General features: G+C 44.9%; 1 protein-coding gene across 2 annotated transcripts in view; it reads right to left on the bottom strand.

Moving 5' to 3' along the window:
* The window catches only part of LOC126984835 (nascent polypeptide-associated complex subunit alpha, muscle-specific form-like), an 89,586-nt gene that overhangs the window by 36,958 nt on the left and 28,456 nt on the right, over positions 1–24,172 (bottom strand). For both annotated transcript variants that reach the window (XM_050839046.1, XM_050839045.1), the window contains exon 2: positions 17,638–17,731. The gene's annotated coding sequence lies outside the window, so the exon portion shown is untranslated. The remainder of the gene's footprint in view (positions 1–17,637; positions 17,732–24,172) is intronic.

Genomic DNA, 24,172 nt, shown 5'->3' on the forward strand with positions numbered 1-24,172 from the left:
CCTGCCGACGGCCTCCCCTTGGCAAGGACGGTGCATCATCATCATCATCAGGTGAATCTGGGGCCGCTGCCCCCGCCGCCCCTGCCGACGCCCTCCCCCTTGGCAAGGACGGTGCATCATCATCATCATCATCATGTAAATATGGGGCCGCTGCCCCCGCCGCCCCTGCCGACGGTCTCCCCCTTGGCAAGGACGGTGCATCATCATCATCATCATCATCATCATGTAAATATGGGGCCGCTGCCCCCGCCGCCCCTGCCGACGGCCTCCCCCTTGGCAAGGACGGTGCATCATCATCATCATCATCATCATGTGAATATGGGGCCGTTGCCCCCGCCGCCCCTGCCGACGGCCTCCCCCTTGGCAAGGACGGTGCATCATCATCATCATCATCATCATGTAAATATGGGGCCGCTGCCCCCGCCGCCCCTGCCGACGGCCTCCCCCTTGGCAAGGACGGTGCATCATCATCATCATCATCATCATCATCATGTGAATATGGGGCCGCTGCCCCCGCCGCCCCTGCCGACGCCCTCCCCCTTGGCAAGGACGGTGCATCATCATCATCATCATCATGTGAATATGGGGCCGCTGCCCCCGCCGCCCCTGCCGACGCCCTCCCCCTATGCAGGGGCGGGGGCCCGTCATCATCTGAACCTGTCCCTGGGTGTGGGGGTCCTCCTCCCCCTCCCCCAGACCCAGGCGAGGCTCTCTCTTACTCTAGTTACACTTTTCTCTTACTATACTAAACAGCCCTTAGCCCATTTTAACCTTCCCATAACTCTTGGTTTTCAATTATCGTTCTTTCCACGGTAACAAAACAATTAAGGTTCAGACACAGCCACAGGTACACACAACTGTCTCTGGACGCACGGCCAAACGTTGCCCTGGACGCTTGTTCCTTTACGTCCGCGTGTTGGTTGCACTTTTGAGCTGATAAGCTGTGCAGCAGCGGCGAGGCAGTGTTGTGGCGCTTAATTTAAAGGAGGAAATAATGGCAGCACCGCTAAAAAGGCGGTCTACTAAAATTCGCAGATTTTCATTCCGAGCGAACTCCGCCTATTAGTCACATTAAGTGAAACTGTCCATCTTGTCTAAGATGTGAGATAAGGTAAAAAAAAAAAAAAAAAAAAAAAAAATTAACACCAAGAGCATGTATGGGTGATTTGCCTCCACGAGAGCCGTGAGAGGAGGCCAGCCAATCAGGTCGTGAGCCGAGAGAGGAAGCCAGCTAATCAGGTGTGGCGTTACCGCCGAGTGGCTTAAAACTACCCACATGCTGTCCTGAAGACCACCCATCAACCCGGACTCTAGAGGAAGCCGTCCAAGCGAATCAAGAACGAGTTCCGGGGGGGCAGCATGAGCCATTGCAAGATGGCGCCACTATAAACACTCGCCTGCGCCAGAACGGGCTGGGCCGACCATCAGGCCCCACCTGGAAGAAGCCTTGGGCCGACTATCAGGCCCCACCAGGAAGATGCCTACCGGCGCAACAGGCAACGACGTAAAAAAAAAAAAAAAAAAAAAAAACACTGCTTAGGCGCCAGAGGAACACTTACTTTGAACAGACTAGAGTGACTTCTACAGCTTGAACAGGAAAGTCAGCCATGAAGACCCAGTTAATCTTCTCTGTGGCCTTGGGAAATAGTCGTAATGGTAGCCCGAGACGATTAAGAATATGGACCCAAACGCTTCACTTCGAGCTCTTGTTACGATCATGTCTTTTTTTTTTATAAACGCTTCACTTCGAGCTCTTGTTACGATCATGTCTTTTTTTTTAAACGCTCCACTTCGAGCTCTTGTTACGATCATGTCTTTTTTTTAAACGCTTCACTTCGAGCTCTTGTTACGATCATGTCTTTTTTTTTTATAAACGCTTCACTTCGAGCTCTTGTTACGATCATGTCTTTTTTTTTATAAACGCTTCACTTCGAGCTCTTGTTACGATCATGTCTTTTTTTTTACAGCAAAGGGCACAAAAAATAAAACAATAATGAAAAAAAAAGCCCGCTACTTGCTGCTCCTAAAAAGATTACAGAATGGCAAAAAGAGAGGTCAATTCCGGGAGGAGAGGCTGCAGAGATGATTCGTCGGGTTCTCTTGACTGCCTCTTTCCGTTCATGGCTTAGAAATATTGCAAAAGCGAAGGAGATGGAAGAAGAGGGAGCAAATAAATAGGAAGAGGCCTTAGTTACTCATGATGGGGGATATGAAAAGGGATAAAGAAGATGTGTATGAGAAAAGAAAGGGAACGAAAGATGGATCAGGAAAAGAAAGTAAAGACGGATAGAAGCAAAATATATGATTAGAGAAAGAATGGAGAAAAGATATGAAAAGAAGAAGAGGAAGGGAATATAGTGAAGACAAACGTAGAGCAAGTTAAAGAGAAGAAAATGAGAACGAATGGAGGAAGATAAGAGAAGTGGAGGAAATAAATAAACGAGAAATGGAAAAAGAAAATAAGGATAGACATAAGCAAGAGAAAGATAATGGGAGAACGGGAGATAAGGGAAGAAGTGGAGGAACGAAATATGAGGGATAAGGAGAAACAGGAAGAAGAAAAAGAGGAAGAGAGGAAATAATTGTACTAAGGCGAATGAAAGGGAGATAAGAAGAAGGAAGGAAAGAAAGAAAGAAAGAGGAGGGAAGGAAGATAAGATATAAGCAAAATATAGAGAAGATAATAAGAGAGAGAGAGAGAGAGAGTAGAGGAAAGATAAAACGGAGAAAAATAACGATAAAAGAGCGAGAGGGAATAGAAGGAAGAAGAAAAAGAAGTGGAAGAGAGAAAAGGAAAAAAACAGTGGAGGAAAGGAAGATAAAGATAGACAAACAAAGTAATGATAAGAGATAAAGGAAAAGAAAGGGGAGGGGAGAATGAAGGAAGAAGAAGAGGAGGAAAGGAGGAGAAAGATAAAACGAAGTGGAAGAGAGAAAGAAAGGAGGTAAGGAAAGGAAGAGAAAAGAAGATAAGACAGACATAAGTAAAGTGATGATAAGAGATAAAGGGATAGAAAGGAGCGGGAAGAAAGGAGGAAGAAGAAGAGGAGGGAAGGAGGAGAAAGATAAAACGAAGTGGAAAAGAGAAAGAAAGAAGAGAAGGAAAGGAAGAAAAGATAAAGACAGACATAAGTAAAGCGATGTGACATAGGGAAAGAAAGGGGCGGGAAGAAAGGAAGAAGAAGAGGAGGAAAGGAGAAGAAAGAAACAAACAGTGGAAGAAAGAGAGAAGGGTAAGAAAGGAAGAAGGGGCTTAGTCGGCTGCTTCGGTGAACGTACAGACGAACGAACGGAGAGAACGAACCCCAGCCCGCCGTTCCCATACTGAAGGAACTCCCGCGGCGCCATTAACATGATGAGACGATTTGCGCGTTTTGTGGAAATGGAGAGGAAGGTCTTGTTTGTGTGTGTGTGTGTGTGTGTGTGTGTGTGTGTGTGTGTGTGTTTAGGCTAACCTTTTTCGTGTTCCTCCTTGTTTCCTCCTCCTTCTATTATCTTCCTCCCCTTTCCTCTTTCATTATCTAATCACTATCTTCTTTTCCTCCTTTGCTCTTTCATTTTGCTCATTCCCCTTTCTTCATCTTCTTTCTATTCCCAATCTCATTATCATTAACTTCTTTTAATCTACTTCTCTCTCTCTCTCTCTACAGCATTCCTTATCTCATTCCAATACCATTATCCTTCTTTTCTCCTCTACTTTCTTTCTTCCATCCCCCTTTATTTACCTCCCTTCTAATCCCAATCTCATTCTCTTATCTTTATCCTCCTTTCTTCCTCTGTTCCCTCCTTTTTTTATTTTTCCTTCCCTTTGTTATTTCTCTTCCATTCCTTCTCTTTATCTGTATCTTCCTTTTCGTCTATGTTCCTTCTTTTGTTCCCTTCCTTTTCATTCTCTCTCTCTCTCTTTTTCTTATTTTGGTTTTGTTTATCCTTATAATTCCCTTACTCTTCTTTTCTTCTCTTTTCTCCATCATTCTTTCTCTTGCCAAATTTTCCTTCTCCCAGCGTTTACCTTCCTTTCCTTATCCATCTCTTTCGTTCTCTTTCTTTTCTCATATTTATCTTCCTTATCCCTTTGTCTTCACCTTCTTCTCCTCGCCCTCCTTCTCCTTTAATTCTTCATTCTTTCCTTCTCATTCTCCTTTCTTGCTCTTTTCATATCTTTCTCCTCTACGTTCGCTTTATTCCCTCGTTCACCTCCTCTCTCTCTCTCTTTCCTCCTTCCCTGTTCTCTTTTTATTTCTCTTCTTCCATTCTCTCTCTTCCCGTGTCTGTCTTTAATTTCTTCCTTCTCTCTTTTCCTCCTCTCCATTCACCTCCTCTTTCTCTCTTTCTTCTCTCCCTATTCTCTTTTATTTCTCTTCTTCCATTCTCTCTCTTCCCGTGTGTCTTTATTTTTTTCCTTCTTCTCTCTCTTCCTCCTCTCCGTTCAGTTCACCTCCTCTTCCTCTCTTTCTTCTCTCCCTATTCTCTTTTATTTCTCTTCTTCCATTCTCTCTTCCCGTGTTTGTCCTCAATTTCTTTCCTCCCCTCTCTCTCTTCCCCTCACTTAATGCCTCCCTTTCGTCCGAGTACCCTCTGATTTTCCTCTTTCTTCTCCTCCCCTTCTTTTATCACTGTCATCTTTTTGCTATCATTCGTCTCTATGTCTTTCTTCCTTCCATTCCTTTCTGATATCCTTCCATTTTTCCTTTTACTCTTTCTTTCTTTTATTATTTGCCTCTCCTCTTTTTTTTATCTATACTTTGCCTTCCTACAACTCTAGCCTACCCTTCCTTCTCTTCTTCCTTCCTTTCCTTTCTTATATCCTTCTATTTTTCCTTTTACTCTTTCTTTCTTTTATTATTTGCCTCTCCCCCTTTTTTATCTATACTTTGCCTTCCTTTAACTCTAGTCTAACCTTCCTCCTCCTCTTCCTTCCTTTTCCCTTCCTACTTCTCCCATTTCTCTTTTCCCTCTTTCCCTCTCTTTATCACGATTTTCTCTTCCTTCCTACTGCATCCTTTCCCTTCCTTCGCTCTCTTCCCTTATCCTTCCCACTCTCTCTCGCTCTCTCTTCTAGTCGTCCTTCTTCTTTTCTTTCTTTTCCCTCATTTCCACTTTCCTTATCTTACCTCCCTCCCCCCTTTATCTCTCCTTGTCTTCCTACCTGCTACCCTTTTAATTCTCGCCTACCCTTCTTCCCCTTTCTCTTCCTTTATCCTGTCCCCACTCACTCTCTCTTCTATTCCTCCCTTTTATATTCTTTCCTTCCCCTATTTCCCTTTTCCTTGCCTTACCTCCCTCCTATCTTTATCTCCCCTTGTCTACCTACCTGCTACCCTTTCATTCTCGCCTACCCTTCCTTCCCTTTCTCTTCCTTTATCCTGTCTCCTCTCACTCCCTCTTCCATTCCTCCCTCTTCTATTCTTTCTTTTCCTCATTTCCCTTTTCCTTACCTTACCTCCCCCCTTCCTTTATCTCTCCTTGTCTTCCTACCTGCTACCCTTTTAATTCCAGCCTACCCTTCCTTCCCTTTCTCTTCCTTTATCCTGTCCCCTCTCCCTCCCTCTTTTATTCTTCTTTCCCCTATTTCCCCTTTCCTTACCTCACCTCCCTCCAGCCTCTATTCATCCTACTGTATCTTTTCCCTTGCAACACTTCCCTTCCATCCTTCTCTTCTTTAATCCTTCCATCCCTCCCTCCCTCTCTTTCCCTCCCTCCCTCTTGCTCCTTCATTTTTCTACGCTCGCCAGACGATTACGAAGACTTTGGAGGAAAAATTAGATTCGTGCTTGGCTTAGATATCCGAAGGCAGGGCGAAGGGCGGCGATAACCCTTCACCCACGCCATCGCCGCCACCAGAAACCATCGCCAGCAGCCTCCATATCTCCCTTCTCCTCTTCCTCCTCCTCAGCATCATCATCGTGCGCCTCCTCCTCCTCCTCCTCCTCCTCCTCTTCTTCTTCTTGTGTTTCCGACCGCAGCCATCCCCGCCGCCGCCGTAGGTTAAAGAAGAGCAAGAGATAGAAGAGGAGAAAAATAAGAGGAAGAAAAAGAGAAGACAAGGGAACGGAAGAGAGTGGGAGAGGAGAAAGAGAATATAAGAGTGTGTGTGAGTTATATAAGAATGAGAGACGAGAAGAAGAAGAAAAGAAGACGAAAAGATGACAAGGGGATGGCAGAGAGTGGGAGAGGAGAAAGAGAATATAAGAGTGTGTTTGTGTGTTAAAGAAGAACGAGAGAGAAGAAGAGAGGAAGAGGAGCGGAAGAGAAGAGGAGAAAAAAGGGGAAAGGAGGAGATTTGGAGAGAAGGAAGAGAATAGCAGAGATGGAAGATAAAAAAGATAAGAGATAAAAGTGTGTGTACATGTATTAAAGAAGAATGAGAGAAAAGAAAGAACGAGATGAAGAAGAAAAGAAGAGAGAAAAAAGGGAAGGGAGGAGAAAAGGAGAGGAGAAAGAGAATAGCAGAGAACAGTATGAGAGATAAAAAGATAGGAGAGAGAGAGAGAGAGAGAGAGAGCTGTGTCTGTGTGTGTGTGTGTGTGTGTGTGTGTGTGTGTGTGTGTGTGTGTGTGTGTGTGTGTGTGTGTGTGTGTGTTTTCCTTGTGTGCGTAGGACTGTACACACTCAAGCTTATAAAAGGAACAGCCACGAACTTACAAAGAGGAATACTAATACGAAACTCTCAGCCATCTCTCTCTCTCTCTCTCTCTCTCTCTCTCTCTCTCTCTCTCTCTCTCTCTCTCTCTCTTTCCCTGCCCGCTTACTTTCTTCCTTCCATCCTTTGTTTCTTTCCCTCCTTCCTCCTTCTAACCCTCTTTTCTTTTTCACCGCCCATTGTTTCCCACTTCCCTTGCTTCCTTTTTTTCTCTGTTCCTCCTTTTTTACGTTTGTCTTTTCTCGCTACATCTGACTTCTTTCTTCGCTTCCTTCTGTCATCCGTTCTTCTTTTCTTCTCTTCTTTTCTACATCTAACTTATTTCTTCCTTTATCCTTCTTATGCTTCCCTCCTTTTATCTTTTTCTTCTCCACATTTTATTTCCTCCAGTTCGTCCACTTCTTCACCAACTTCCTTCCTTCCTTTTTTCACGATTTTTTCCTTTCCTCCCCTTCATAGCTTCCGGTCTTCTACCCCTTCTTCCTTCCTTCCTTCCTTCCTTCTCTATCCCTAAACCTTTTCTTTCTTTATTTCCTTCCTTCCGCCCGTCCTCTTCCCCTTCTTTCCTTCTCTTCCTTCCTTCCTTCTCTACCCTTTCCTTTTTCTTTCTTCGTTTCCTCAATTTCAGCCGTTCTCTTCCAGTTCTTTCCTTCCCGTCCTTCCTTCCTTCTCTACCCTATCCTTCCTCTTTCTTAGTTTCCTTAATTTCAGCCGTTCTCTTCCAGTTCCTTCCTTCCCTCCCTTCCTTTCTTCCTTCCTCTTCCTGTTTCTTTGTTTCCTCGCTTCCGCCGCCAGTCCTCCTCCCCTTCTTTCCTTCCCTTCCTTCTCTGCCCTTTCCTTTCTCTTTCATAGTTTCCTCAATTTCAGCCGTTCTCTTCCAGTTCTTTCCTTCCCTTCCTTCCTTTCTTCCTGTTTCTTTGTTTCCTCGCTTCCGCCGCCAGTCCTCCTCCCCTTCTTCCCCTCTTTCTCCTTTCCCCGTTTTCTTTCTCTCTGTCCTCGAGCCACGTGGGAAAACGGGAAGGAGTAACATCTTGCCGGTTACGAGTTTCCCCACCGCCGCCGAGCAGAAGATTTTTCTCCGTAATGGAAATGAGAATATCAAACAGGCGGAGAAAATATATAAAAAGCAAACTTGTCTTATTAATTTACGTCGGAGAGTGAATGGGTGAATGTGCTTTTTTTTTCTTTCCTTCCCTTTCAGTACTCCAGCGAAATAAAATCGCGCATAGTGTTTCTCTTTTAACGTAGCGCTGCACAAAGGCTTCCGGTAATGATAAAAATGCAAGAGAGAAATCGAGTTAGAAATGAAAAAAAAATAAAAATCTCTCGAATGCAAGTCTGCGCCGAACATCCGATTTAAAAGCACAGTTACTACCGCTTGAAAATGCAACGCAAGAAATGTTAACAGAAAATAAATAACAGGCAATACTCGCGCGCGGAAACAATCTAAATAACCGATCGGGTATAAACATAACGTAAGCCTTCTCTCCTCTCGCGCGCGGACGCCGTTAAAAGATACATAAAAGATAAATAAGTGTTCGTACGGGGAAGCAGCGTCATTATCCTCGCCGAGTATGATGTTAACGAGATACACGCATAAAAATCTATAAACACTGGAAGAGAAAAAAGTGGAAGAGGATGAAATAGAAGAGGTAGTAAAAGATGTGTAAGAAGTGAAGAAGTGAGAGAATAAGTGTAAATAAGTGTTCGTACAGGGAAGCAGCGTCATTGCCCTCGCCGAGTATGATGTTAACTCAAACGAAATACACACATAAAAATCTATAAACACTGGAAGAGAAAGAAGTGGAAGAGGATGAAATAGAAGAGGTAGTAAAAGCAGGAGAAGAAAAAGTGAGTGAATGAAAAAAACGAAGAGGAAGAAGAACAGGAGGGAGAGAAAGGAGATCAATGAAAGAGGGAGAGACGGAGTTTGGGGAGGACAGACAGATAGATTGGTATAGACTATCAGCGTCAGTATCCTTGCTAAATATATTGTTAACTGAAAAAAAAAATACAGAAAATATTATCTTCCGGGTAAAAGCTTGATAACTTATCGTATTGGTATGAATGTAAGTCTCCTCGTCTAAAACAAATAAGACCCGTATGACACCTGTATAGAGAAGAGCTTATCGTATTGGTATGAATGTAAGTCTCCTCGTCTAACACAAAAAAAGACCCGTATGACACCTGTATAGAGAAGAGCTTTAACCTAATTCAGTATTTTAATTTTGACTGAAAATAAATATTCCCTTACGGAGAAATGGATGAAAAGGATGAAAATAAGCAAAAAAGCGAGCCCCCACGTCCCTGCAATCAATCTCGGCACATTATCAGGCAAGACTCCCGCACTAAGCTTACGGATAATACTTAAAAATCATCGTATTGAAATGAATGTAAATCGTTTCGCTTAATACAGATGAGACACAAATAAATCGTACAAAGAAAAAAGTGACTTAAAACCTTGTCCAATACAATATTAACTGAAAAGAAACTTGACAAGAATTTGATTACTCATCGTAGAGGAGTGACTGTGATATATTCTCGCCTAATACAGAAAAGACATAAATTATTAACCCTATATGTCTTTAACCTTCCCAAGTACAAAGTTACCAGAAAATAAATCAACGAAATAGTCTCTAATGGATAACAACTTAACGATGGATAATAACAATGATTAACAACGGATAACAACTTAACAATGGATGAGTATAGGTAATTACGCCTAACACAGACAAAACCCAAATAACCGACCGTACACAGAAGCAAGCAGCGCCTTTTCACTTTGTCTAATAAAAAATAAAAAAATACGAGTCTCCTTTTCCCTGCAATCAATCACGGCGCATTACCAAGCAAAACTCACCGTACTGAAACGCCTAAGTATTTTCCCTAACACAATTATGACGCGAATGGCTGACCGTATAGTCTAAAATAAAAAATAAATAAAAAGTTTCCCCCCCACGTCCCTGTAATCAATCTCGGCGCATTACCAAGCAGGACTCACCTCAATGAAACGCCAAAGTATTTTCCCAAACACAGAGACGACGCAAATGACTGAAAATAAGCCAAGAAGAGAGCCCTCACGTCCCAGCAATCAATCTCGGCGCATTACCAAGCAGAACTCCAACACTAAGCTTTCCGAAGGCACTTTACGAGAGCAAATATATTAAAAGAAACATCTGGGCTGGGTCGCGCATCCCAAAGCAGGCTCGCGCGGATTATTCCATTTATCTTTCGCATCGTTTATGAAGACAAACTTGATGGTGTTTATATTCACCCCGGGATTTAGTGCCGGCGAGAACGAGAGAGAGAGAGAGAGAGAGAGAGAGAGAGAGAGAGAGAGAGAGAGAGAGAGAGAGAGAGAGAGAGAGAGAGAGAGAGAGAGAGAGAGAGAGAGAGAGAGAGAGAGAGAGAGAGAGAGAGAATAAATAAATAAATGAATAAATAACTAAGATAAATAAATAAATGGTAGCAAGGGGAACGGTGAGGGATAAAGAAGGGAAAGAAAATATGAATTGTAAAACGCGGAGGAGGAGGAGGAGGAGGAGGAGGAGGAGGAGGAGAAAGAAGAGGAGAAAGAGGAAGAGGAAAGGGAAATTTTATCCTCTCTCTTAAGGAGTGAGCAAACAAGAGCGGCGATCATCACTCTCACAAACACCTATTCTCTCTCTCTCTCTCTCTCTCTCTCTCTCTCTCTCTCTCTTTCTCTGTGCCCTCTCCCCTTCCTTCCCCTCTGCACCGTCTTCTTTTCTCTTCCTTCCTTCCCTCTTTTTTTCGAAAACGGAGGGAAATATCTTTTAAAATGTCATATACACACCAGTCAGCTTTACATATATATATATATATACTCTCTCTCTCTCTCTCTCTCTCTCTCTCTCTCTCTGACCTCGTTATCTATATGTTTCCTATTTTATTATATAACGCATTTACGAATGTCAATATGTTTTCTCTTTATATATATATATCTGAAGTAAGGGCCGTAATTGGATTTCTCTCTCTCTCTCTCATTTTTTACTCCTTTACACATTTTTTACAGCAAATGTCCTTTAATCCGTAACCTTATTCGTCTATCTGTTCTCAAGATTTCAGACAAACGATATTATTTTTCCACATTTTCCTGCCTTTAGGTGTATGAATTTACTTACTTTTTTATTTTCATATGTTTCTATTTTCAAGAATTCGTACCACTCGGATTTTCTGACCAGTGGAATTCTCAGTATAACACATTTACTGGAAGGCCCAAAATCATTCGCAAACATTTCGGGGCTAACACACCCACACTTGACGAGGCTTTCCTAGAAGCTGTGGGCATTCCTTCGGCTAGTTTTATGAGCCTAGCGATAGTCTGACAAGGCTTCTGCACAATGATAGCGAAAAACACTCATGATAACCCGACTAATCGACGTTGTAGCTTTTAACCTGGTAGCAGCGACGGGACAAATTTGTAGCTTTACCATGTAGCAGCGACGGGACAAATTTGTAGCTTTACCGTGTAGCAGCGACGGGACAAATTTGTGCCATGATATAAACCCCCCAAAATAGATGATACATAATCTGATCACAAATACCTTGATATTATTACGAAATGGTTTGTGTGAGGGGTGATTTTTTCTCATTTTTCTAGCTTGGAGAGACCATATAGAAACATGATCCCCGCTGCTACCGGGTTAAAAATATTTGTTGAGGAAACCGACGGCGTCAGAGAATATGGGCCAGTGAATCTTCTTCCGAATGATCTAGTTATGTATTCTCAGCGTTATGTGTGCGCAGGGAACCATCACCCCGGCTCGGAATAACGGTGGAGGAGGAGGCGAGGGACGGGGCTCCAGCCTTCACCCCCGGGACAGTGGTTTATTCTTATGTGTGCGAAGGGAACCATCACTCCAGCTTGACGCCTCCGCCTCTCCCACGGCGCTGCTACACATAACTTTCTCCTCTTGCTCATCCCTGTGTTATCTAAATCTCCGATGCAAAAGTTAACCAGCGTATTCATCCTCTCATCCTTCTCGCTGGTAAACTTTGGAGCAACCTATCTAATTCTGCATTGTCTCCTGCCCACGACTTGGACATTTTCAAGAGGACCGCTTCTCTATCCAAAACTGACCCTTTCTTTTTGGCCTCTTGTTTTGTTTTCTTTACAGGAGCAGCGCATAACGGGCTTTTATTTGTTTTTGATTATTTTTTGCTCTTGACCTGCCTCCCTTGCTGTAAAAAACATATAGGTTGCAGAAGCCTCATCAAACCGTCAAAACACACCTCTCTTTCGGCCACCTCGTTTGATTCTTTTTTTTAGGAGCAGCGAGTAGCGGGCTTTTTTTTTATTATTGTTTCCTTTTTTGTGCCCTTGAGCTGTCACCTTTGTTAAAAAAAAAAAAGCCATAAAACTACCCATGGAAATACTCACACCTTCTACCTAAGGCTTATTAAATGTGGGTGAGTAAGCCTTGAAGTGTTTGGGAATATGAGTCTAAGGTCGGTACTGTCAGACGCTTCTACCTCTCACAGCAACTATATCCAAAGGCCGAAAAGGAGATCAATCGGGTTCTAAAGAGTGTTTTTGTGGGTTCGTGGTACAGAAGAAGGGTCAAACTACACCCAGGATCATAAAGCTACCCAAGGAAATTACCCACACTCCTACGAAAGCTTTGTTAAATATGTGATCTTGGGCGCCGAAATGTTTAAAAATATCCCAATACGTCCGACATTTCTTCCGAATGAACTATTTATGTATTCTGGGCTTTATGTGAGAGCAGGGAACCAACAGCCCGGTCTAGTATAAGGGTTCAAGACGGAGGAGGGAGGAGGGAATTAGCACCCCAGTCTAGTATAAGGGTTCAAGAGGGAGGAGGGAGGAGGGAACCATCACCCAGTCAGTATAAGGGTTCAAGAGGGAGGAGGGAGGAGGGAACCATCACCCAGTCAGTATAAGGGTTCAAGAGGGAGGAGGGAGGAGGGAACAATCACCCAGTCAGTATAAGGGTTCAAGAGGGAGGAGGGAGGAGGGAACAATCACCCAGTCAGTATAAGGGTTCAAGAGGGAGGAGGGAACCATCACCCAGTCAGTATAAGGGTTCAAGAGGGAGGAGGGAGGAGGGAACAATCACCCCGGCTCGGCATAAGGGTGTGGGGGACGGAGGAGGCAAGTGTCGGGCTCCAGCGTTCGCCCAGGAGACAGCCGCGTCGCACCACGATAGCGTCCCGCCCCCAGACTGACACTAATGAGGCGACACACACACACCTTCTGCCTCACGAGCTGCTGCCGAGGCGTGACACTCCCGTATGGTGATTCTTGGGGTAAATTCAGGAACATGTATTTTGTCTTTTCTTTTCGTGGCTGTCCCTTCCTTATCCTTTTTCCGTTTTTTTTTTTTGTTCTTCTTTTGGTTATCTTTATTCTTTTTCCTCTTTTTCGTCCTCTTTTTCTTCTTCTTGTTTTTCTTTTCTTCTTCTATTTCGTCTTCTTCATTTCCGTGTCTTATTTGTCTTCATTTAGTCTTCAGCATTCTTTTCCTCATTTCTCTTCATTATCTACTCATTCTTCTTCATCTTTTTCCTCTTAATTCTTCTTCCCGCTCTTTCTCTCCCTTCTTCTTCATATTCATTCTTTTCTTCTCCTCCTCCTCCTCCTTCTTCTTCTTCCTCAACATCATCATCATCATCTTCTTCACCTTCATCTTCTTCATCCTCCTCCTCTTCCTCGTCATCATCGTTTCGTCTCGTATTACTAGGTTTGTTTTCCAGGGCCCCAGCTGCCGGCGTCTTCTGCAGAGGGACTCTTGGTGTGAGCGATGGCTGGCATATCCCGGGCAGGCGCGGCGGCATAGTCTGCGTGGACGCCTGCAATAAACTGGTCTGTTGCTGAGATGGGCGGCGGTTTGTTCCCCGTCACCTCGTCTCGCTCCGCCTCGGGTTCTTTCAGACTTGGGTAACGACACTCGCACGGGAAAGGAGGGAAGTTAAGCTTATAAACACACGCACGGAAAGAGGAGTAAAGCTTATATAGAGTGAAGTTAAGCTTATACTCACTTGCAAGGGAAGGAATGATGTTAGGCTTATAAACACTCGCATGGAAAGAGTAAATATAAGCTTATGTAGTGAGGTTAAGCTTATAAACACTTGCACGGAAAGAGGAATAAGATAAGCTTGTATATAGAGGGAGGTTAAGGTTATATTCATTCGTACGAGAAGGAAGAAGTGAAGTTAAGCTTCTAAACACTCGTACGAAAAGAGGAGTAAAGATGAGCTTGTAATGAGAAAAGTTAAGCTTACAAACACTCGCACAGGCAGAGAAGTGAGCTTAAGCTTTAAACATTGAATCTCACATGGACAGAGGAATTAGGTTAAGCTTGTAAACCCTCGCACGGGCAGGACAGTGAGGTTAATTAAGCTTATTAACACTCCTGGGTGCCCTTTGTCATCCCCCAACGTTACGGAGCCGAAAACATAATTCTGTGATGATACATAATTAAGGAGAGTCACTCCCCTTAAGACCAGGCTAGAACTCAGTTTCTATTACACCGGGATGAGAGGCCGGCGAGGCGAGGACGCGAGGAGAGCACCATCCATCACCGCCGGGCCGAAACTTTACGTCCCCGAGGAAAATGTTCGTCTGTGTTTAAGGTGTTCGGCGGAGGAAAAACTGATGAAAGGTCACAAGCCAGACACGAGCCTTCCCGGAATCCTTGAATAGATTAACAGCGACGTCGTTCATTTACAACTTTTTTTCATTTGAGAGTCGGGGTCTTTTTTCTTCCTTCCCCGCGGTCTGGGAGGTCGCTCACGACGCTCCAACCTTCCGTGAGGCGACACAAAGAAAGCCCCGTAATTGTGGACCAATTACCTGCGCGTCACCTGTCGGATAAAAACCACGGCACCGTAATTGGAAACACGATAGTTAATCACCATCAAAGTAATTATCTAATTAAAGACTCGCATAAGAGATTTTACTTGTCAGAACTGCTAAAATTCCTTAATGGCCTTTCGCTCCTCTCATGACGGTAATGAAATCGCTGAATATTGCGTTCACAGGGTTGTCGAGAGCTGCTGACGCGGCTCCGGCGGGGAAATGAAGCAGGAGTGCGGGACGTGAAGGTCGCGGGTGAGTGGACGGAAGGGCTCATTGTCTCAGCGCCGCGGCCACACAAAATGCAGAGAAGTGTCGCGCTCTAGCGGATGTGTAATGGCGGAATGGCTCTGTGTGTGTGTGTGTGTGTGTGTGTGTGTGTGTGTGTGTGTGTGTGTGTCACTGTCTATGTCTGGGTCTGTATCTCATGTGTTTGTGAGTGTATGTTTGTTGATTATGTCTTAGTCTCGTCTCTCGTCTCTCTCTCTCTCTCTCTCTCTCTCTCTCTCTCTCTCTCTCTCTCTCTCTCTCTCTCTCTCTCTCTCTCTCTCTCTCTCATCTTTCTTCGGGGTCACTCCTTCGTGTATTGTGTATCTTGCAACGACAGTGTGTGTGTGTGTGTGTGTGTGTTGATCCCACCCGCATCAAGGTTTTCTGAGGTCCGTGTCCGTCCACCCTCCTCTTCCTCCTCCTCCTAGATTCATGACTGGCTCACCGACAGAGAACAGTGTGTAGTTCTTAATGGTGAAACATCCGATTGGCAATCCGTAACCAGTGGCGTGCCCCAAGGTTCGGTCCTGGGGCCAACACTATTCATAGTTTACGTGAACGATTTAGAGACATATCCTGTCAAAAGTAGCCAAATTCGCCGACGACACCAAATAAGGAGGTACGGTAACGAACAGTAAAAATTGCGAGAACATTCAATCAGGCTTAATAAGACTTGCCGATTGGAGCGAAAAATGGCAAATGTGTTTCAACGTAGATAAATGTAAAGTAATGCACGTTGATGAAAAGAATCCTAACTTTAAATATCAGCTTCAAGGACATGAGCTCAGCAAAGTAAAACAAGAAAAAGATCTTGGTGTCATTATCAGTAACACTCTTAAAATGAGTGATCAATGTTCTGCGGCGAGTAAAAAAGCCAATATGATGCTTGGATTAATCTCAAGAAACTTTGATTATAAATCACCCGAACTTATGAAGAGATTATATTTAGCATTTGTAAGATCACACCTAGACTACGCCGTTCAGTTCTGGTCACCAAATTATATAAAAGATCAAGTTTTGCTAGAAAGGATACAGCGACGAGCAACCAAACAAATTCCAGCGCTCCGTAACTTGACGTATGACGAGCGATTAAAGCGTTTAGATATGTTTTCTTTAAAGAAGCGAAGAGTAAGAGGGGACTTAATTGAAGTGTTCAAAATCCTTAATAGATTCGAAAACATTAACCCAGATAGTCTATTTCAGAGAGACACCAACACAATAACACGCAGCAACGGTATGAAGTTAAAGGGAAACCGATGTAACACATTGGCGCGCAGAAGTTATTTCAATAATAGAGTCGTCGATCACTGGAATAGACTCCCACCGTCAGTGGTTAGCGCACAGAGTATTAATAGCTCCAAGTCTTTATTGGATAAGTATTTCAGGGATATAAGATTTTACTGACCCTTTTTCATATGTTTCAGGCAGTGAGGTGTGGGAACAGTAAGGTTAACAGGATACTGGAGCGTACCCCTGTACCGAAGGTAAATGAGGATCAAGCCTCTACCGGTAACCCCTGAAACTACATCTCACCCCATCGCGAGCAGTCCAATTTAATACTAGCTTTTATTTATTTATTTATTTATTTTTATGACAACTCCATACACTGTTTACTGACCCTTTTTCGTTTGTCTCAGGCAGCCTGCAGCACGAGTACAACCTGAAGACATTAGTTTCCCCCACAGCTTAGGTCACCAGTAGCGTAAGTTAAGGGTAGTAATTTCCTCTTATTTCTCTCTTTACTGTAAAATTTCCATGTCCCTTTCTTCCTTAAAGGCACATGGTGTTCTCTTCTAACTATTTCCTGCCGGCACGTTGCCGGAGGGAGAGGTGGGTGGGGAGGAGCCTTCATCTATTCTGTCCTGTCCTACCACACGTAGTTTACTAGTAGTAGCGGTAGTAAACAGACACCCTCGCCAAAGACCGACAGGTCTTCTGGTGTCTGTTCTTCCTATGTATTCCTATGTATTCCTCCTCCTCCAGACCTTCTTTCACTTCCTCCTCCTCCGCCTCTTCTTCTTCCCATCTCCTCCTCCTGCCGCCTCCGCCTCTCGCTTCTTTCTGTGTAAAGTGTGTCAGGCCTGATGTGATTGTGTTGTATTTGTATTGCGAGGAATGGTGTGTGTGTGTGTGTGTGTGTGTGTGTGTGTGTGTGTGTGTGTGTGTTATGTAAGGGGATCTACATAAACCAGAATTTCCATCACAAACAATTCCAAAAAAAAAAAAAAAAAAGTTTATATAATTCCTACTCAGAAGAGACGACGACTTTTTCCTTAATCGTGTTTTTCTTTTCCTTCGGAGACGAAAAAAGAATAAATCCGACGTTCCCTCCATAAAAAAAAAAAACTCGACTCGTTATCGTCATGTTCATCCCAAGAAAAGTAAAGAAAAATACAGAAAATACATACAATTCGTTTTCTTTTCGTTCCTTTTCCATATTTCTTTTGCTTGAGATCATATGAATATTCGACGTTCCCTTCAGCGTAACCTTCCGTTGTTATCATAATGTTCACCCTAATAGGGTAGGCGGTGGCTGAAGTGATAGCGTGCTAGGCTCATATTCACCACGTGATGGACGACACGAGTTCGAATCCCCACGCTACCATCTCGGATTTTTCAGTCACCGCCGAGTAGTTTAAAACTACCCACATGCTGTCCTGAAGTCCACCCATCAACCCGGACTCTAGAGGAAACCGTCCAAGAATCAAGAACGAGTTCCGGGGGGCAGCATGAGCCAAGAGAAAATGGCGCCACTATAAACACTTTTCTGCGCCATGACAGGCTGGGGCCGAATACCATCCAGGCCCCTCAAGCAAACCTACCGGCGCAATAGGCGGAGACGTTAAAAAAAAAAAAAAGGAAAGAAAAAACATACAATTCCTACCTTATTTGACGCTCAGAAGGACTCAAATGTTATCTTCTTTGGTTTGGCGTCTCGTTACGGCAACAAACTCCCAACCTCAATGCTCAGGCTCACTCTGCAAAGTAAAAATAAATAAATAAATAACGAAATAAATAATAAGGGGATAAAACTGTTAAATGCATGATAGAGCTTTTTTTCTCCTTTTTTTTTTTGGGGGGGGGGGGAGGGCCTTGAGCTGCCTCCTTTCCTGCAATAGAATAAATAAATATGAGTTGAATAAAGGAAAAAATGCAATATAATGGAAGGGAAAACGTCGAAAAAGATGAAAATATATAAAAAGAAAAAATGAAAAATAGAAAAAAATGAAAACCGAGTAAAAAATCCATTAATGCGTAAGGCTTTATTTGTATTCGTATGAAAAAAAATGGAAAACAACCCGAGAAAGCGTTGAAAAGATGAAAAAAATTATACAAGAAAACAAAAAAAAGAAAAAAAATGAAAACTAAGTAAAAAATCAATTAATCCGTAAGGTTTTTGTATTCGTATGTAAAAAATGGAAAATAACCCGAGAAAACGTTGAAAAGATGAAAAAATATACAAGAAAACAGAAAAAAAAGAAAAAAAATGACAACTAAGTAAAAAATCAATTAATCCGTAAGGCTTTATTTGTATTCGTATGTAAAACATGGAAAACAACCCAAACGTTAAAAAGATGAAAAAAATACAAGAAAATAGAAAAAAATAAGGAAATAGAAAAACATGAAGTGAAAATCCAGCAGTTCGAGGCTTTATCTGACCTTGAACCAGAAACATCGCCGCCTGACATGACCTGAAATGCTGGAAGAGACGGTGTTGGGTCAGCAGAACGAGGTGAGGGCTTGCAATGACGCGGCGTGCGGACGGGATGCTGGAATAAACTGCTGACGGGGCGGTAAACTGGGGCAAGGGAACGGTGATGGCGTGGAGAGCGAGGGAAAGAGATAGAAGAAAAAGATGGACGTCTCTCTTTCTTCATGTGACTCGTTTTGAGGTGTGGACGGAATGAAAATGTAAAACTACTTGAAGGCTTACAGCTTTTTGCTTAATTTTGATGAGTTTCACGAACATCGACTTTATATTTATACGAGAAAAGTCACCATTTGAGAATACTTAACGTTTGAAAAGAATATTGCTACTACTATTACTACTACTACTACTACTACTTCTCCTCGTCTTCGTTCTCGTTCTCCTCCTCCTCCTACTACTACTACTACTATTACTATTACTACTACTACTACTACTACTACTACTACTACCACTACTACTACTACTACTACTACAAGAAATAATAATAATAATAATAACACCAAAAAGGCCATCATTCAGAACGCTGAAGGAAAAAGAAAAAAAAGAAAAGAAAAAAAAATCTCTTTCAAAACTCAATGACGACGAGAATTAAATAAAAATCCAAGCGAGAATGAGAGAGAAAAAGAGAGAGAAAAAAATCAGTCACTGAATCTCAGTCGCCAAATGGAAACGTAATGAATTAAACGCCAGTAATTCCACCCTTCAACCTTCCCCCTTCCCTTCCCATCACCCCCACCACCATTCCCTTCCTTCCCCTTCACCCCCACCCTCCCCTTCCCTTCCCATCACCCCCACCACCATTCCCTTCCTTCCCCTTCACCCCCACCCTCCCCTTCCCTTCCTTCCCCGCCACCATCACCAGCCTTCCCCCATTCCCTTCCCCTTCCCTTCCTTCCCCGCCACCATCACCAGCCTTCCCCCATTCCCTTCCCCTTCCCTTCCTTCCCCGCCACCATCACCAGCCTTCCCCCATTCCCTTCCCCTTCCCCACCGCCCTCCCCTTCCCTCACCCTCCCAGCCCCAGTAAAACATGTATAGACAGACACATCCAGGTTTCCCCCAATACTCAATCACCACTAAAACCGAGTAAAAGAACATGACGAGCTGCCAATATCAGTCTCGGAGCACAAAGGTTCCTATCACGCTTAAGTATCACACGTATCACTACCTCAATGAGACCAGACAGAGGAGAGAAGAGAGGAGAGGAGAGGTGAAGAGATAAGATACTCGCTGTGTGTTGTTTCAGTAGTAAGTGTTGGTTCGGAGGGTGAGGAGTGTTGCTTTGTGTTATGGTAAGTAATTTATTGGTGTAAGTATTGTGGTTAGTGGATAGAGTAGGTGGTTTTGTGGAAGTGTGTGTGTTAATGTGTATGTGTGTGTGTGGTGGGGGGTTGGGTGTGTGGGGAGGGAGGCTTTATGGGTGTGTGTGGGGGGGAGGTAGTGTGTGTGTGTGTGTGTGTGTGTGTGTGTGTGTGTGTGTGTCTATATCTTTTTTTTCTTTTTTTTCCTTTCTGTCTATCTTGTCTCCCATCTCTCATCTCTTTCACACACACACACACACACACACACACACACACACACACACACATTCACACACACACATCTGCACACAATTTGGTACGTTCCTCTCTCTCTCTCTCTCTCTCTCTCTCTCTCTCTCTCTCTCTCTCTCTCTCTCTCTCTCTCTCTCTCTCTCTCTCTCTCTCTCTCTCTCTCTCTCTCTCTCTCTCTCTCTCTCTCTATCACAGTTTCGTTTGTATTTGTTATCTTTTTAATTCCTTCACTCTCTCCTTCCTCTATCTTCCTTATCAACAGCTATTTACTTTCTCTCTCTCTCTCTCTCTCTCTCTCTCTCTCTCTCTCTCTCTCTCTCTCTCTCTCTCGCACGGGGCTGGTAAAAATGTCCTGGAAGGGAATTTGGCAGCTGTCGAAGAGTTCCTCCACAACATTAGAGTATTGCAGTTGACAGCCTCCTGCATGGGGTCACGGGGGGGAGAGGGGGGGAAGGGGGAGGCTTAGCAGGGAGCAGGGGAGAGTTAGGAGGACTTAAGGAAGGGAGAGCAAGACGGGGGAGGGGGGGGGGGGGTTAAAGGTTAGGTTTGGGGACGGGGGAACGGGAAGGAATGTAGGAAGAGAGGGGGGATAGGTCAGCAGGATCAGAGAAAGGATGGGGAGGTAACATGGAGGAAAGGGGGGAGTTTGGAGGGCATTAGGTAAGGGGGCAAAGGGGGATAAGGGATAAGAGGATGAGGAGAAGCAATGGAATGTAGGAGAGAGAGATAGGTCAGTGGGTCAGCAGGATCAGAGAAAGGGTGGAGAGGCAACATGGAGGAAAGGGGGGAGTTTGGAGGGCATTAGGGAAGGGGGCAAAGGGGGATAAGGGGAGGACAAAAAGGAGAAACATTAGGAAAGGGAGAGGGAAGGGAGGAGACGGTGGATAAAATTTTGTTGGGAATCTGGAACACGTATGAAATAGGAACATAAAGGGAAAGGGAAAGGTGATGCAGGAAGAAAGGGAGGACAAGAGGAGAAACATTTGGAAAGGGGAGAGGGAAGGGAAATGGGTGTAGAGATGGGAAAGTTGTGTCGGGAAGGAAGAACACGATACCAAGGAAAGGTAGGAGGCGTTAGAAAGGAGGTTACATGACAGGAAGGTTCAGAAAAAAAAGGAAGAGAAGGAAAGGAAGAGACTAAAGGAAGGAGAAACGGTGGGGAATGTTCTGTTGAGGATGTGGAACACGTATTAAATAGGAACATAAAGGAAAAGGGAAAGATGATGGAGAAAGAGAGGGAGGGCAGGAGGAGAAACATTTGGAAAGGGAGAGGGAAGGGAGGAAGCGGAAGGGAAAGTTCTGTTGGGAATGGGTAACATGAAAAAGAATGGAAAATGAAGGGAATGGAGAGGAAGGGGAGGAAAGGGAGGGGAAGGTAACAAAAGGAAACATTCTGGAAGGGAGAGGGGAAGGATGGGTAACATGAAAATGAATGGAAAATGAAGGGAATGGAGAGGAAGGGGAGGAAAGGGAGGGGAAGGCAACAAAAGGAAACATTCTGGAAGGGAGAGGGGAAGGATGGGTAACATGAAAATGAATGGAAAATGAAGGGAATGGAAAGGAAGGAGAGGAGAGGAGAGGGAGGAGACGGTAACAAAAAGGAAACATTCTGGAAGGGAGAGGGAAAGGAGGAAACGGAGGGAAAAGGCGTAGTGGAAATGGGGAACACTTAACACAGAAATGGGTAACGGTAAGGAAGGAAGGAAAGAAGGAAATGGAACGTAAATTAGTGGTGGCATTGGGGAAACACGAAATAGAGAGGAAAAAGAGAGGAAAGTTGTAGTGAAAAGGGGAAACATTTTTTAATCTTATTTACTTAGGATAGGCGGAGGAATAGTTAGGGAGCAGAAGGGGAGATATCAGAGGGAGGGCAAGGATTAGGAAAAAGGAGGAAACGGGTGTAGAGATGGGAAAGTAGTGATGGGAATGAAGAACACGAGAACATGGGAAGGGTGGGAGGCGTTAGAAAGGAGGTACATGAGAGGAAGGGTCAGGCAAAAAGGAAGAGAAGGAAAGGAAGAGAATAAAGCAAGGAGAGAGTCGTGTTGGGTAGGGAGAACACGCAGGTCACAGAGGCTTTAGAGAGGCAGGGAGGCTAAGGAAGGGAGACTCCAGGGAGAAAAAAGTTAGGAGGAAAAGGGAGAAGGGAAGGAAGGGGAGGAGACAAAAGGGAGGGGAAAGCAGTGGAGGAAAAGTTAAGAGAAGGAGGAAGAGGCAGAAGGGGAGGAAAAGAAGGGGAGGAGAGGGAGGTAAAAGCAATAGCGGGAAGGAGGAACACGATGGGGAAAAGTTAAGAGAAGGAGGAAGAGGCAGAAGGGGAGGAAAAGAAGGGGAGGAGAGGGAGGGAAAGCAATAGCGGGAAGGGGGAACACGATGGGGAAAAGTTAAGAGAAGGAGGAAGAGGGAGAAAGGGAGGGGAAAGTTATGGGGATGGGGGGAGGGGAACACCTGCCGTGGGCTTCTGAGATTAAACTCCCAAAATTTTTAAGTCCGGGCCGAGTTTGCAAATTTCCCGGGCGGGTTTAGTTACAGCGCCGCCTCGTGTGGGTCTGCAGTACTTTTGTTGCACGGCCGCGGCGAGAGAAGGAAAGTTTCAGCTACTTTGTTGTTATTTTTGGGCCTAGATTCTGGCTAGGCTGAGAGGCAGTGGCTTACGGGACGGAAGGAGGGAGAAAGGAAAGGAGGGTAGTAGGAGGTAGTAGGGGAAATGGAAAGGAGGGAGAGTGAGGGTAGGAAAGCATGGAGGGAGGGAGGAAGGGATAGCAAGAGGACGGTACAGGGCAAAACATGGAGAGAGGAGGGATGGAAGGTAGAGAGGAGTAGGGAGGAAGGTTACAGTGGCGGAGGGAAGGAGGGATGATGGTACAGGGCAAAACATGGAGAGAGCGAGGAATGGAAGGTAGAGTGGAGGAGGGAGGAAGGTTACAGTGGCGGAGGGAAGGAGGGAGGATGGTACAGGGCAAAACATGGAGAGAGGGAGGGATGGAAGGTAGAGAGGAGTAGGGAGGAAGGTTACAGTGGCGGAGGGAAGGAGGGAGGATGGTACAGGGCAAAACATGGAGAGAGGGAGGAATGGAAGGTAGAGGGGGGTAGGGAGGAAGGTTACAGTGGCGGAGGGAAGGAGGGAGGATGGTACAGGGCAAAACATGGAGATAAGGAGGGATGGAAGGTAGAGGGGGGTCGGGAGGAAGGTTACAGTGGCGGAGGGAAGGAGGAGGATGGTACAGGGCAAAACATGGAGAGAGAGGGCTGGAAGGTTGAGGGGGGTAGGGAGGAAGGTTACAGTGGCGGAGGGAAGGAGGGAGGATGGTACAGGGCAAAACATGGAGAGAGGGAGGAATGGAAGGTAGAGTGGAGGAGGGAGGAAGGTTACAGTGGCGGAGGGAAGGAGGGAGGATGGTACAGGGCAAAACATGGAGAAAAGGAGGGATGGAAGGTAGAGGGGAGTAGGGAGGAAGGTTACAGTGGCGGAGGGAAGGCGGGAGGATGGTACAGGGCAAAACATGGAGAGAGGGAGGGATGGAAGGTAGAGAGGAGGGGGGAGGCAGGTTAAAGTGGAGGGGGGAAGGAGGGTGGGTGGTACAGGGCATAACATGGAGAGCGAGGGATGGAAGGTAGAGGGGGGTAGAGAGGAAGGTTACAATGGCGGAGGGAAGGAGGGAGGATGGTACAGGGCAAAACATGGAGAGAGAGAGGAATGGAAGGTAGAGTGGAGGAGGGAGGAAGGTTACAGTGGCGGAGGGAAGGAGGGAGGATGGTACAGGGCAAAACATGGAGAGAGGGAGGGATGGAAGGTAGAGTGGAGGAGGGAGGAAGGTTACAGTGGCGGAGGGAAGGAGGGAGGATGGTACAGGGCAAAACATGGAGAGAAGGAGGGATGGAAGGTAGAGGGGGGTAGGGAGGAAGGTTACAGTGGCGGAGGGAAGGAGGGAGGATGGTACAGGGCAAAACATGGAGAGAAGGAGGGATGGAAGGTAGAGGGGGGTAGGGAGGAAGGTTACAGTGGCGGAGGGAAGGCGGGAGGCACAGGCGGCAGGTTGCTATTCATGATATTCACGTGTTTACCAAGAGCGCTCCGTCCCATTTCCATTCTTCTTCTGATTCATTTTTCGAGGCCTGGGTTTCCACTGATTGTTTGGCCTAGATCTGTGTATTCA

The sequence above is a fragment of the Eriocheir sinensis genome, chromosome 5 (assembly GCF_024679095.1).
Source record: "Eriocheir sinensis breed Jianghai 21 chromosome 5, ASM2467909v1, whole genome shotgun sequence".
In the NCBI taxonomy this organism is placed as follows: domain Eukaryota; kingdom Metazoa; phylum Arthropoda; class Malacostraca; order Decapoda; family Varunidae; genus Eriocheir; species Eriocheir sinensis.